The sequence below is a fragment of the Ahaetulla prasina genome, chromosome 9 (genome assembly GCF_028640845.1).
Source record: "Ahaetulla prasina isolate Xishuangbanna chromosome 9, ASM2864084v1, whole genome shotgun sequence".
Taxonomy (NCBI): Eukaryota; Metazoa; Chordata; class Lepidosauria; order Squamata; family Colubridae; genus Ahaetulla; species Ahaetulla prasina.
This window is the reverse complement of record NC_080547.1, coordinates 412,985-425,411: the sequence shown is the minus strand read 5'-3', so window position 1 is coordinate 425,411 and position 12,427 is coordinate 412,985. Positions and strand designations below refer to the sequence as shown.

Here is a 12,427-nt window from a genome sequence, read left to right as displayed (position 1 = left end):
CAGGCGTCACCAGAGATGAACTTTGTGCAGGTGTTGCAGGGGGAGAGACAAGTTAGTCCATGGCAGCAAAAATCAGGAGGAGTCAGGGACCCCCGTTTCCTACTAAGGATTTGTATTCAAAACTTTATGTGAGTTGGAAAATCCTTCTGATTTTTTGAGGCTCGTGAGCATTTCTTTTTTCTGGATTAAAACTTTTGCTTAGCCTGCACCTGTTTGCTAAGAAGAAGGGAAAAAAGGGAAGCAAGCATTTCATCTGACCCCTGCTTTAGTGTCCAAAAACTAGCTCAGTATTCCTGGACCGGCAGAGTGTGATATTCCGACCACTTCCCCTCACAACCAATGTCCCAGGGGCTGCCTTGCCTGGCAGGTGGCTCTCATTCGGTCACACCCTGCTCCATCTTTGCCCTGCCTCCCTTGAAGTGAGCAGGCTATCAGGGCGGAGTGCCGATGGGCAGACTTGGGTAGAAAGGTGCCCCCTCTTCTGAAGGGCACAATGCAATCCCATCCTGGCCTGCTTCTTATCTAAAGCTACTCTTTGGATCTATATCAGGTGTCTATGGGAAGAAACATGGGATGGCCAGACCTCCCGAGACACCGCAGGGCTTGTCGGCTTTGCAAAGAAAGGACCATGCTGGACAGAGGACTCATCCTGCTCTTCCAGGTGTAGGAAGGCCTCGCTTTCTCCTTGAAGAACTGAGAGGAGACTGGGCTGCTGCAGGAACTTCAGGATGGCAGCAAGGACACGATCAAGCCCAGCACAGGTGACAAGGGGCAAGGCTGCCATCTTGACCATTTTTGAACTGCCCAAGCCACACTTCAAAAAGACATACCTTAAAAAAGAATTCTGGGAGTTGAAGCCCACACATCTTAAAATTGCCACATTTGAAAAACATTGTTCTAAAAAGTCACATATAGAAACATATGGGTAGAAAGGGCCTCAGAGGTTGTCTTGTTCAACTCCCTGGTCAAGCAGGAGACCCTATATCATTCTGGACAAATGGCTGTCCAGCCTCTTCTTAAACGGCTCATGATGGAACACCCACAACTTCTGATTGCAATCAACTTTCCTGATTGCTTATTTGCACCCTATGACTATCATTAAGTGTTGTAAGTGTTGTACCTTGATGAACGTATCTTTTCTTTTATGTACACTGAGAGCATATGCACCAAGACAAATTCCTTGTGTGTCCAATCACACTTGGCCAATAAAAAAATCTATTCTATTCTCTATTCTGGAGGAAAGCCTGATAAATTGTTCTCAGTGTCAGGACATTTCTTCTTAGTTCTAGATTGGATCTCTCTTTGATACGTTTCCATCGATTATTTCTTCTCCTGCCTTCAGATGCCCTGCAGAATAGCTTGACTCTTCTTTGTGGCAGCCCCTTAAACATTGGAAGACAGTTATTGTGTCGTCCCCCCAATCCTTCTCTTCAAAAGGCTAGACGTACCTAGTTCCCTCAACCGTTCATCGTACGATTTAGTCTCCAGAACCTTTATAGCAACAAGATCGGTGGCAAACTGGTGGCTCAACAAGCTAATGCAGTCTGTTATTAACAGCAGCTGCTTGCAATTACTGCAGGTTCAACTCCCATCAGGCCCAAGGTTGACTCAGCCTTCCATCCTTTATAAGGTAGGTAAAATGAGGACCCAGATTGTTGGGGGCAATAAGTTGACTTTGTATATAATATACAAATGGATGAAGACTATTGCTTGACATAGTGTAAGCCGCCCTGAGTCTTCGGAGAAGGGCGGGATATAAATGCAAAAAAAAAAAAAAAAACAAATTTAATAAATAAAATCATCTTTGTTGCTCTTCCCTGCACTCTTCCTAGGGTCTCAGCATCTGTTCCGTATTGTGACGACCAGAACTGGATGCAGTATTTTAAGTGCGGTCTCACTGGTGTGGCGTAAAGTAGTATTATCATTTCTCGTGGTCTTAAGCCTTAAGTCTTCAGCAAGCATTCAGAAGCCAGCTCAGCACTTGGCTCCCCAAAAGCTTGTGCTCTGAGAGGGAAATGGGTCAGTTCCTTAATCTCTGTGAGTCATCTTCCAAAGATCTGTGGCAATGGAAATCAATGGAGTTCTCTGAGATTGGTTGGTTGTGTGCAGACATTTCATGACCCAACTAGGGAACATCGTCAGTTATGAGGGAGGGTGGGGTTTGCTGCCTATTGATATACTTACAGGAGCTGGAATACAGGAGCAGATCCAGTCTAAGTGAGCCTTGCTCAAGGAGAGTGGATTGGAGCCCCAGAGCCCATCAGCTGTCTGCAGTTAAACCCAGCCATCTGGAAACTTGACTCTCTGCATCTCGGTTGCTTTTAATTACATGGCATTTGTTGACAACAGAACCCTTCCTTTTTAATTGGCCTCAAAGGGAAATTGAGCTGAACAGCTGACAGTAAATTAAAACATGTATATGTGTGTGAGATTCAACAGCTCATGGTACTAGCAACTGAAACTAGACTATTTAATTCACAACAAGGATTATGTTGGTAGTAACATCGCTTCCTTTGCAATCTGACATAACACGTACTTTGGGATGCTTTAAATTTTTTTTTTTGCATTTTTCCTGAGATGGAAAAGATGTGGTTATTTATTTCTATATTACCCTTCATAAAAGCATTTGAAGTGGCACCCAATAAAAATATAATAACTGGATTCATATCACTAAAATTTTTACAAAAAAGCATTTTTAATTTCAGATTTACTTCAGGAATCACTTTCCACAATTACAAGATGGAATAAATAGATTTGCTTTCTAGCTTTCTTCATTGTTGGATTTCTGAGTGGTGGGCCACCGCGTGTGCATGAAGCTCCACTCGCACGAGCAGAGGGCCGTTGAGCAGAAGGCGCTTGTGCTGAAGAGAAGCTCCACTCGTGTGAGCAGAGGGTGCTCATGCACGAAGCTCCATTTATATGAATGGAGCTTTAGGTGCAAGCACTCTCTGCTCACGCAAGTGGAGCTTCTCTTGAGCACAAGCATCCTCCGCTCAAGGGCTCTCTGCTCATGTGAGTGGAGCTCATCATGCGAACTCAAGTGCCCACCACTCACACAAGTGTAGTTTCGCGCGTGAGTGCAAGCGTCCACCGCTCAGGCACGAAGCTCCATTGGTGCCAGTGGCAGGTGTATGTGCCTGCTGTTTGCACCAATGAAGCTGTGCGTGTGTGTGTGTGTGTCCCTTCCACTCACATGTTGTCCCCCTGCCATGGGATCGGGCCACCACAGTGGAGAGGTTGGGGGCCGCTGCACTAGGACACCTAGATCCTTCTCACAATTACGCAGCAACTAAGAGGAAATAATGACAGCTTCGGGAAAGGCGGGGGGGCACTTTAGATTGTGACCTACTGTAATCAAAACAGATTAACAGGGATTGAAAGATTGAGCATGAAGGGGAGGAGAAAATCAATACAGGGACAAAAGAGGAGAAATGGAAGGGTGGAGCAATTGCACAAAATCTAAGCTGTTTGTTTTCCACATGAAAATGCTGGACCATCTGCCAAGAAATTACACTTTCATTAGCACCACTTTTGCTGCTGCTTCTGATACTTCTTCATAAAATATCTACAAGGTTGGCCTTTGCAAAATATATATATATATGGGAAAAAAGAGGCAAAGAAATTCACCCCTTTGCAGGACTGGATTGACCACTTCAAGAGTGTGGACAAATGCAACTTTTAAGAGAGGCAGGGTGGCTCAGAAGGAAATAAAATCTCTTGATACTGACTCTGTGTACCTGTCACTAACCTTCACTAGGTACACGTTGCTCAGTTCAACACATCATTCTGGGATTTTCCCCCAAATGTTATTAAGCAGGGCCACGTAAACTGCGCTTTCATTCTGTGCAAACCAGTGTGTGAGGCTTGACCCCTGCTTTAGAGACTGGCAAAGGGACAGGCAGCTTTCCTGAGAGCGAGAGGGGCAGGGAATCTCCTGTGGCAGAGAAGAGGGAGTTATTGCTCAAAGGGAAGCCCAGGCAAGAAATCTCAAACGGAGATAGACAGCGAGTGAGAGGCTTCTCAAGAATTTGCTCTGAGCTACTTCAAATGTTGTCTACTGTTCAATATTATTTGAGTAGTTTATTAACAATTTGAACGGTAGGACTGATGGCTGCTTATCAGATTTGCAGTCAATAGAACACCCAAAATGACAGAGGAAGATTGCAGACTAATCTAGCAGGTTGGAAGCTTCAACGGGGAGAAATGTAAAAATTTATATTTTGGGAGAAGCACAACAGCAGAGAGAGACTTGGGTATGGACTCTGACAACCAGCTGAACGTGACTCAGTAGCGGGAGACAGAGCTAGAATGGCGGACGCAGTTTTGGGCACTGATTAGAAGAATCACTAGCAAAAATGCCCCAAGTCCTTCTTCCTTTCCCTTCCCCTCCCCTCCCCTCTGCACTGGGGAGACCACGCCTAGAGCACCCTGCACGATTCATTGCAAAAGGTTGGACTAGATGATGCCTGTGAATCCCCTTCAACTCCATAATTTTAGGATTCCATGAAATATATACCTCCAAAGCTCTGCAGCCATGGAAATCCTGACAAATCATTAACTTAATTTCTGTACAGATGGGTACATCTACAGGCACACAGAGCAGCAAGTGAAGCCCACAACTGCAGTAATAAAGGCTATCAAACATGCGTAACAACCCCAACACTTCCCACACTTGCACTGCAAGGCATGCCTCAACATTCACATTTTAAAAAAGTGCTGCATTTGTTGCACAGATTTACAAGGCACAAACATAGTTGAAGCAATACTGCCACTGCACTGTCGCAAACCTGGATGTGAGTCCAGCATCAGCCTGTCTCAAACTATCTGGCGGTTAAAATCTATTCTACCCATTGATAACTGCCTATTAAGGTTTGAATGCCAGTATTTTGGAAAAACACATTTCATTTAATAATGCATCTAAAGTCCAACCTGATCAATTATGATGGATTTTATTCCATGCACACTTGCATCGCTAACACCTTAGTCAACAGCATTTTGTTTCTGCAACACAACCTGCCCAAAGAACAAATCGTGAACCTTTTTCAGCTTCTCAAAACATTCTGCTTGTTGTGAATTGGTAGAAAGTGAGTTTGTTGTATTGTATTGGATTCTGCTAGATTACACATTCTCCAGTGTCCCTGATTTCCCTTGTTGTCTATTCTAAAAAAACCTTCATCAATTACATTCTTCTAATCCAGGGGTCAGCAACCCGCGGCTCTGGAGCCGCATGTGGCTCTTTCATCCTTCTGCTGCGACTCCCTGTTGCTGGTCAGCTCCACAATTGATAGGGCTTTCGGTTAGGTCAGGTAGAGGAAAAAGGATGCTGTGCTAGGAGGAGACTATGATGGGGGAACCAGACTTCGGGTCAGCTCCAGAATTGAATGGGGGCTTCCAGTTAGGATCTTTGTGGCTCTTCAAATGTTTAAGGCTGCCGACCCCTGTTCTAGTCCAGTTCTAGTTGCTCAAGCAGGCAATCCTATACCATCCCAGACAAATGGGATGTCTAGTCTCTTCTTAAAAACCTCCAGTGTTGAAGCACCCACAACTTCTGGAGGCAAGCTGTTCTACTGGTTGATTGTCCTCACTGTCAGGAAATTTCTCCTTAGTTCTAGGTTGCTTCTCTCCTTGATTAGTTTCTATATACTGCTAAGTTATTAAGCAAGGATTACTTGTAATTTAGCCCAGACTAGCATTGAAGACATCTTACTAAGGACTGTGTAGCTTTTCTCCTTGATCTTGCCAAGGAATGTAGGATTAGACATATAGTTTGCTTAAACATGATTTCTTCTTCGTAATTGGCTGTATCCACACATCATGCTAAGCATAAACCGTGATTTATAGGTAGCAGGATCTGGGGTCATAAAACAAACTCAGCCAAGTTCATATTAACTATATTAAACTGAACAATGAATGAACCCAACCTAGCAATCTTCTTTTCCTCACTGATCAACAGTCAAAAGGACTTGAAATGCTGCCCATCGAGGTCCCCATCCTCAGGTCATTAGACTGAGATTCATCACCTGATACCATGTCCAAGCTTTGGGGCCAGTCCACTAAACAGCCATTCTCAGAGAGTAAATTCTAATTTCTCTAGTGTCCAGTCTGTAGGAAAGACAAAAAGACAACGTCCGCCCTACGTTCACCTTGGCTCTAGAATTGACATGTTCATATTGTTTTCTTGGCAATACCAGCCTTGTGCTCAAGAAATGAGTAAGAAACTGAGTTGATTGAAAAGGTCACACAGTTAAAACAGTTAATATTTTTATGGAATACAACGATCATTTTCTCAGCTGTACAAAAAAATTTAAACAAATGAAACAATCTCAGCACACAAGCTCACAATAACATACCCGGCTCTTAAGTGCAGAGGGATGTCAGTGTAAGCATAAGGACACAGCTTCTCCCTAGAAACATTTCTTGATCTCCACAGCAGGGCCTAGCAAGCATTCAATGCTGCCCCTACAGGCAAATGACCACTTTGGCGTCTTCACTATCAGGAGCAGTGAGGAAAAAATGTTTCTGCTTCTGGAGGAATATACAGCAATTTGCTTCTTATCACAACGCATCGATTAATGAGCCTGACAGTATGTGGTATAACTAAAACTATATCAAATCGTGAGCATGGAATATCAGCACAACATATATTTGGAGTGTAGCTGTACACCCTTCCAGAAATTAATTTTAAATTTTTAAGTGACAGAAAGGGAACTCATCTTATCTAAATATATTTAATTGAACATTACATTTAAAAGTAATTACTTATTAACTAATATTTGACCTGGGCCTGCATAGTGTTGCAATTCCAGTCCTTGACATGCCAATAGCTAGATTGGGCCTCATTTCTTCCGCAGCAACTGTGCACCCCAAGTTTAATACCTAGTAAATTCTCATTCTCCAAATAATGTTCTTGGCTTCCAGTTATTCTGGATTTATGATTGGTTTAAAAGAGAAAATAATGCTAAGTTCCCAGCAGTACAACATTGCTCCTACATTGACCATTCAAGTCTTCAAGGAGAGGAGACGAGACAAAGATCAAAAGAACTATTAAACAGAAAAGGCACTTTTGTTAAAGCATTTCCATGGCCCTAGAAGAGGGAAATTTTTCACTTTTGGGGCCATGCCCAAAGAGCTCCAGGGCAGGATTTTCAGAGTTGAAAGTCAACTTATTGACTAGCAGCAACATGTAATTTCCTTTTTCCATGTAACTTTTTCAATGCCCTTTAATCTAGTGCTCAAAATAAAAAATAAAATGCAAAGAAAATTGAGGGGATCGATATGGTTTTAGTCCAACCCCAAAGGCCGAACTTCTAAAGATCCCAAGGGAGAGATGGACTCCCCACCAGGCGTCAGGATCAGCCACCAAGAAGCTTTGACTGCAGGGAAGGAGGCTTCTCCATGCTGGGGAAGGCGGCGATAAAAAGACCCTGCAGTTTTCCTGGTTCCAGCAGAACGGGATTTTTCTCCTCACAGAATCCCAGGAGGTTACGAAGCCTGACCCAGAGAACATCCACCTACTTCCAGCTATGGCCCTTAATGGCCCCAAGGAAGCTGAACCCAGAGTTTGTCCTTTGCTTTACTTCTGGCCAAAGCAGAGGTAGGGATGGGGGGGGCTGCTTTTTGTGGCCTAATTGTTCTCTTGCCGGGAGCCACAGGATGGCCCTGAAGGACCTTCTGGAAGCTGCTTGGACATCCCAGGGGCCCAAAGAAGCAAGCGTGATGCAGGGAGGTATTGGAAGGAGACTCAGACTGGCTCAGACTTCTCCCTGGGGCGTAAGAGGGAGGGAGGGAAGGGCAAATCTAAGTATAGTACGACTGCCCAGGAAAGGCCAGTCGTACTGGGACAGCTTCAGGGGAGAAACTGGCACAAGTGGAAGGAGATGGAGCAGCCATTGTGAAGAGGCTGGACTCAACTCAGCCCAACTCACCCCACAAGGACGGTGCTAAGTGAGGAGTGCTGGTCAAATCACCTTGAGTTTCTAACAACAAAACATGTAAATTTACCAAAAAAAATAAATAAAACAAAACCGACTGGGGTTTCCTATGAGAGTCTGACCCAGTTGTGAAAGTGCTGGTTTTTGGAGGGAACCCCCAGGCTAGGTCTCCACTCAGCTTCCTGGGAGAGTTTGGGTTGGTTCTATGAGGAAAATTAGCTCTTCTATTGCCCTGAAAGACAACATTCTATAAATTCTATAAATCATGTAATTCCCACCAATAGGACAAAGAACCATGCAGCCTTGGGCATCAGCTCAGTCCTGAAACCAGCAAGCAAACCCTGCCTCCCCTGGCTAGTATTTCCACTTTGCACAACGTGGGTGTCTGATTCCAGGCACCTAAGTGGTAGCCTGGATCTCAACCACTGACCCCCTGGCCCTTGTCCAAGCTTGGTTAAGGCTGCAGAGAACCCACCTCCCAGCTGAGCTGCCTCTCCTGTGAGAAGCAAAATCAAAGTGAGAAAGATACCCCCCAACTCTTGCCCCCATCTTCTAGAGCTATTCTCTACCCTCCCCAGAAAGCCGCCAAAGCTGCAACCTGCAAAGGGGATGGGGGTGCATGGAAGGCCCCTTTTTCACATCTACAGGCACACCTGCTGCTGCTGCTGTTGATCCTGCCCTGCCAATTGTTCAGGTTCTCCCTTTTCGTATTCATGGAGTTAGTAATCGGATTTCCTTTTGGAAAAATCCCACTCCAAGAGGACCTTGCAGGCTCCCCTGCTTCTCCAATGGAACGGCCATAATTATGACTCAACGGAATGAGGGCAACGCGCGTCTCTCATTTCAAAAGCAGCCGCAAGCAGAGACTCTCCATCATTCGGCATGTGTGTTTGTTGCATTTTGGCATCAACTAATATCTAAAGCTGAAAATAACCATGGAAACAGAGAGGTGGTTTTTTCTAAGGCACAGGGAGCGCTGGCAGCTGGCACCTATCATGGCAAGGACATATTGCACAATACCAGCCCTTCGTCCAGGGTGATGTGACAACCGAAAGGCTAAGCGGTCATTTCTGCAGGCAAGACATGAAATGAAGCTACGGAGGCCAAAGAGGAAGGCTGACAAGACAGCCGTGGCCCTCGCGGCAGGGACTGGGGAACAGGGAGAAGTGGGCCGGATAGCAAGGAGGTGGCAAAATTAGCCCCAGAGGAGTTTTATGCTCCAATAGTCAAGCTCTACCGCCAGTGGCAAATATGAGACACAGATCACCTGGATCTTACGTTAAGAGATCTGCTGCAGATCCCTGCCTATCTTTAATTGTGAGATGCCTCTATAGTTTTTCTCATGGAATTTTAACTGCTCAACTGTTCAGCACGATGCCTGCAGCAGTCCTCTCTCTTAAGCATCATGGCCAAGCGACCGAAAAGCTTTGAGAAACCTGGACTATAAAGTCAAGCCCCCGTCCCTGCCAATTGCAAGGGAGAAAGGGGTCCCCACTCTGAAGAGAGATGCCTGAGTGATGTACAAAGTGCTAGCAAAGTGTAGCAGCCATTGATTGGGTTCGTAGAGTCTCCTGCATGAGCAGAGGACTGGACTAGAAGATCTCCAAGGTCCCTTCCAACCCTTTTATTTGTAACTCTATTCTGTAGCTCAGGCTGAACCTATGCAACTGAATTAATTGAATAAACCATAGTTCCATTAACCCTGGAACTCTGGCCCGCCATCTCTGCTTACACCTTTGAGCAGAAACAGCATAGGGAGAGGAAATAGATTACTTCTAGCTGGGAAAAAAGTTACCATTTTTGAGGGAGTTTATAAGATTCTGCATGCGATGGTTAAGATGAGAGGGAGAAATGCTGTCCCCCTCAGAGGCCTATGATATTCGGCTTCCTCCAGCAAAATGGTCTGAGGATCCATTCTTCCCTGGGCCACGGTGCTTCCACCGACTCCTCTAACACAGCCCAGGAAGCAGCAGCCGAGGGGCCCCGTTCTGCTCCCTCCCGCAGAATGACAATGCCGTTCTGGAAAGCAGCAGCCCCCGCCGGAGCCAGGGGAGACGGGATCGCAGCCCGTCGGCCCAGCTGCCACTCGCTCATCCTGAGCTGCTTGGAAGACAACCGCTCGGGATGCGCATCTCCCCTGAGGGCGCTCCCCCCACCCGCTGGCCTGGAAGAGAAGCTGCCAGATGAGGAAAGAGCCGAGGGGGCAGGTGGGACCCCGGGGAGGGTGACTCACCAGGCCTGCCAGGAGAAGACGGCGCCCCCCCCCCGCAGTTCAAAGACAAAAGGAGAAAGGGGCCCTTTCTCCCTCCTCCCTCCTGGGGCTGCCGGGGGATAAAGCTTGGGATGGCCCTGAGCGGTCTTCAGCCCCTTTTGCCCAGGAAAGACCCCGCTCGGCTGCCAAGCACCGGATCGGGCGGAGCCGCTCCCTGGGAAGCTGCAGGGAGCCCCGAGATCTCCGTACGCCCCCACCTCCCCTTGGCTTCTCTTGCTCCGGTCAGCCTGGGGCGGGCGCGGGCGGGCAGCGGCCGGAAGGCGCCCGGCTCTCGCCCGGCTTTGCGGCTTTGTCGCGGGAGGGGAGGCGCTTCCCAGCCCTTGCAGACCCGTTTGGGGAGAGGCGCCTCCAAGCCGCTTCTGCCGGATAGAGGGATCCAGCCCCTTCCCGCAGAAGACCTACCGCACATTTGCCAAAATGCCGCTGCGAATACGGCCGAGGGAGCGGCAGGCGCGCGTGGGCCGCCCTCGCAGGTGCCAGCCGCGGCTGAGGCCAAGCCCGTCCCAGGCGGCGAGCGGCCGAGGCGCCCCTCACAGCATCCCGCGCCCGGCTCCGCCTCGCCTCGCCCCCGCCGCCGCAGCCTCACCCGGCGCTCCTCTTCCGCGCCGCAGAAACCAGCCGCTGCTGCCGCCGCCTCCACCTGCACCCGGCTCGGGGCCGCGAGGCCGGCGACGACAAAAGGGCGCTTCCCCGAGCGCCCCCCGGCGGCAGACGGGCCCAAACGCAGGCGGCGCGGCGCCCCCGCCCGACCCCCGCCACGCCCGCCGCTGTGCGGCCGGCCAAGCCGAGCCGGGCTCTCCGGCCGCCGCAGGGGGAGGCGGCAACGCCCACAGCCCAGAGGACCCGCGCGGCCGCGGAGCGAGCCAAGAGGGGCGTCTCGGCCCCGCTTTCACGGCGGCCCCGGGGTCACCTGCGCAGGCAGCCCAGCCCCTCTCCCGGGCTGCTGGTCCGCCAAAGCCCCGCCAGCCGCACCTGCTCGGCCTGCGGCTCTCGGCTGGGAGGAGCCCCGGCAGGGTGACGGCAGAGGCGGCAGCGTGTTCGGAGCCCGAGGTGTCTCGGGGGCTTCCGCGGCCGCTGCTTTGTTTCGCCAGGGAACGGGCCGGTACCCGGTCGCCCTCCGGGCCGGCGACGCGTGCCAGGCTTACCAAAAGACGGGGCGACGCAGTTTTCGCCACGAGCCATCCGGGTGCCGAAGTGCCCCGACCCGCCTTGCCCGGCTGTGGCCCGCAGAAAGCCCGGCTGGCAAGCGGCTGGGGAAGCTTGTGGGCCGTGGACCGGCAGGGGAGTCTCCGAGCCGGGCTGGGATGCAGAGATTCGGCCGAGGCCGTCAGACCGGGGGGCCGCTGGTCTGTGGCCGCCTAGCTCCCTTTCCCTGCCGCTTAGCGGCCTTCGCTCGCACCGCTCGGGCTTGGTCTCTGGGTGCCTCTTCGACTCTTTGTTCAAGGGATTCAAGTTCTCGTTTTCATTCCTCCTGTAGCTGATCTGGATGTTGCTCTCTTGATAAGAGTTTGTAATCCACACATGTATTGAAAATGACAGATGAATAAAATTTCCAAAGTGAAACAATCTCAGTTTAAAAGGAAAGAAAAATAGTATCTCAGCAGAGAGTAAAAAAAAAAAGGTCAGCTTCTTAATGTAAAAAAAATACACAGGTAAACACACATATTTGCAATAAAAGTATTTTTCCTTTCAGCCTCCCCATTTTGTTTTGGGGAAGATGGAATTGTTTGCCCACATTTTAGAGTATCCCTTCAGAAACGGATCAATTTTGTTTCCTGAATATTCATTCACTCCTATTAGGAATGAGCAAAGGTTTAGGCTTCCTTATAAATATATTGCTCCCCTTTCAATATCCTTTTAGCTTTTCCTAATGGTAATAAAACATCTTTTGAAAATATCAATAATGTCAGGAAATAAGAATTCCTTCAATTTAAAGCTCCACGTTAATTTAAATAATCATTTTGAAATACTGCTTTAATCATGTGAATCAGCTTCATGGTCTTTTTTATTTTCCCTTAGATGGCCTGTAGCTGGCAGTAGCGGCATTTGCATTTAACATTTTCCTTCTGGTCTGCAGGCTTAGGATAACAGAATTGGAAGGGACCTTGGAGGTCTTCTAGTCCAGCGGTCACCAACTGGTGGTCCGTGTACCACTGGTGGTCCGTGAGAAAATTTTGGTGGTCCCCAGAAAAATTATTTGCATTTTTTTATATTGCACTAAATC

At 48.3% G+C, this 12,427-nt stretch overlaps 1 protein-coding gene across 4 annotated transcripts in view; it reads right to left on the bottom strand.

Moving 5' to 3' along the window:
* Positions 1-11,400, bottom strand: part of ADD2 (adducin 2) — a 44,486-nt gene extending 33,086 nt beyond the window's left edge. The window contains exon 1 of one of the 4 annotated variants that reach the window (XR_009156522.1): positions 10,606-10,853. The gene's annotated coding sequence lies outside the window, so the exon portion shown is untranslated. Of the gene's footprint in view, positions 1-10,605; positions 10,855-11,348 lie in introns of those variants that run through there. The other 3 variants (XM_058194871.1, XM_058194869.1, XM_058194872.1) reach the window with 3 other exon arrangements.
* Between the last annotated feature and the right edge of the window lie 1,027 nt (positions 11,401-12,427).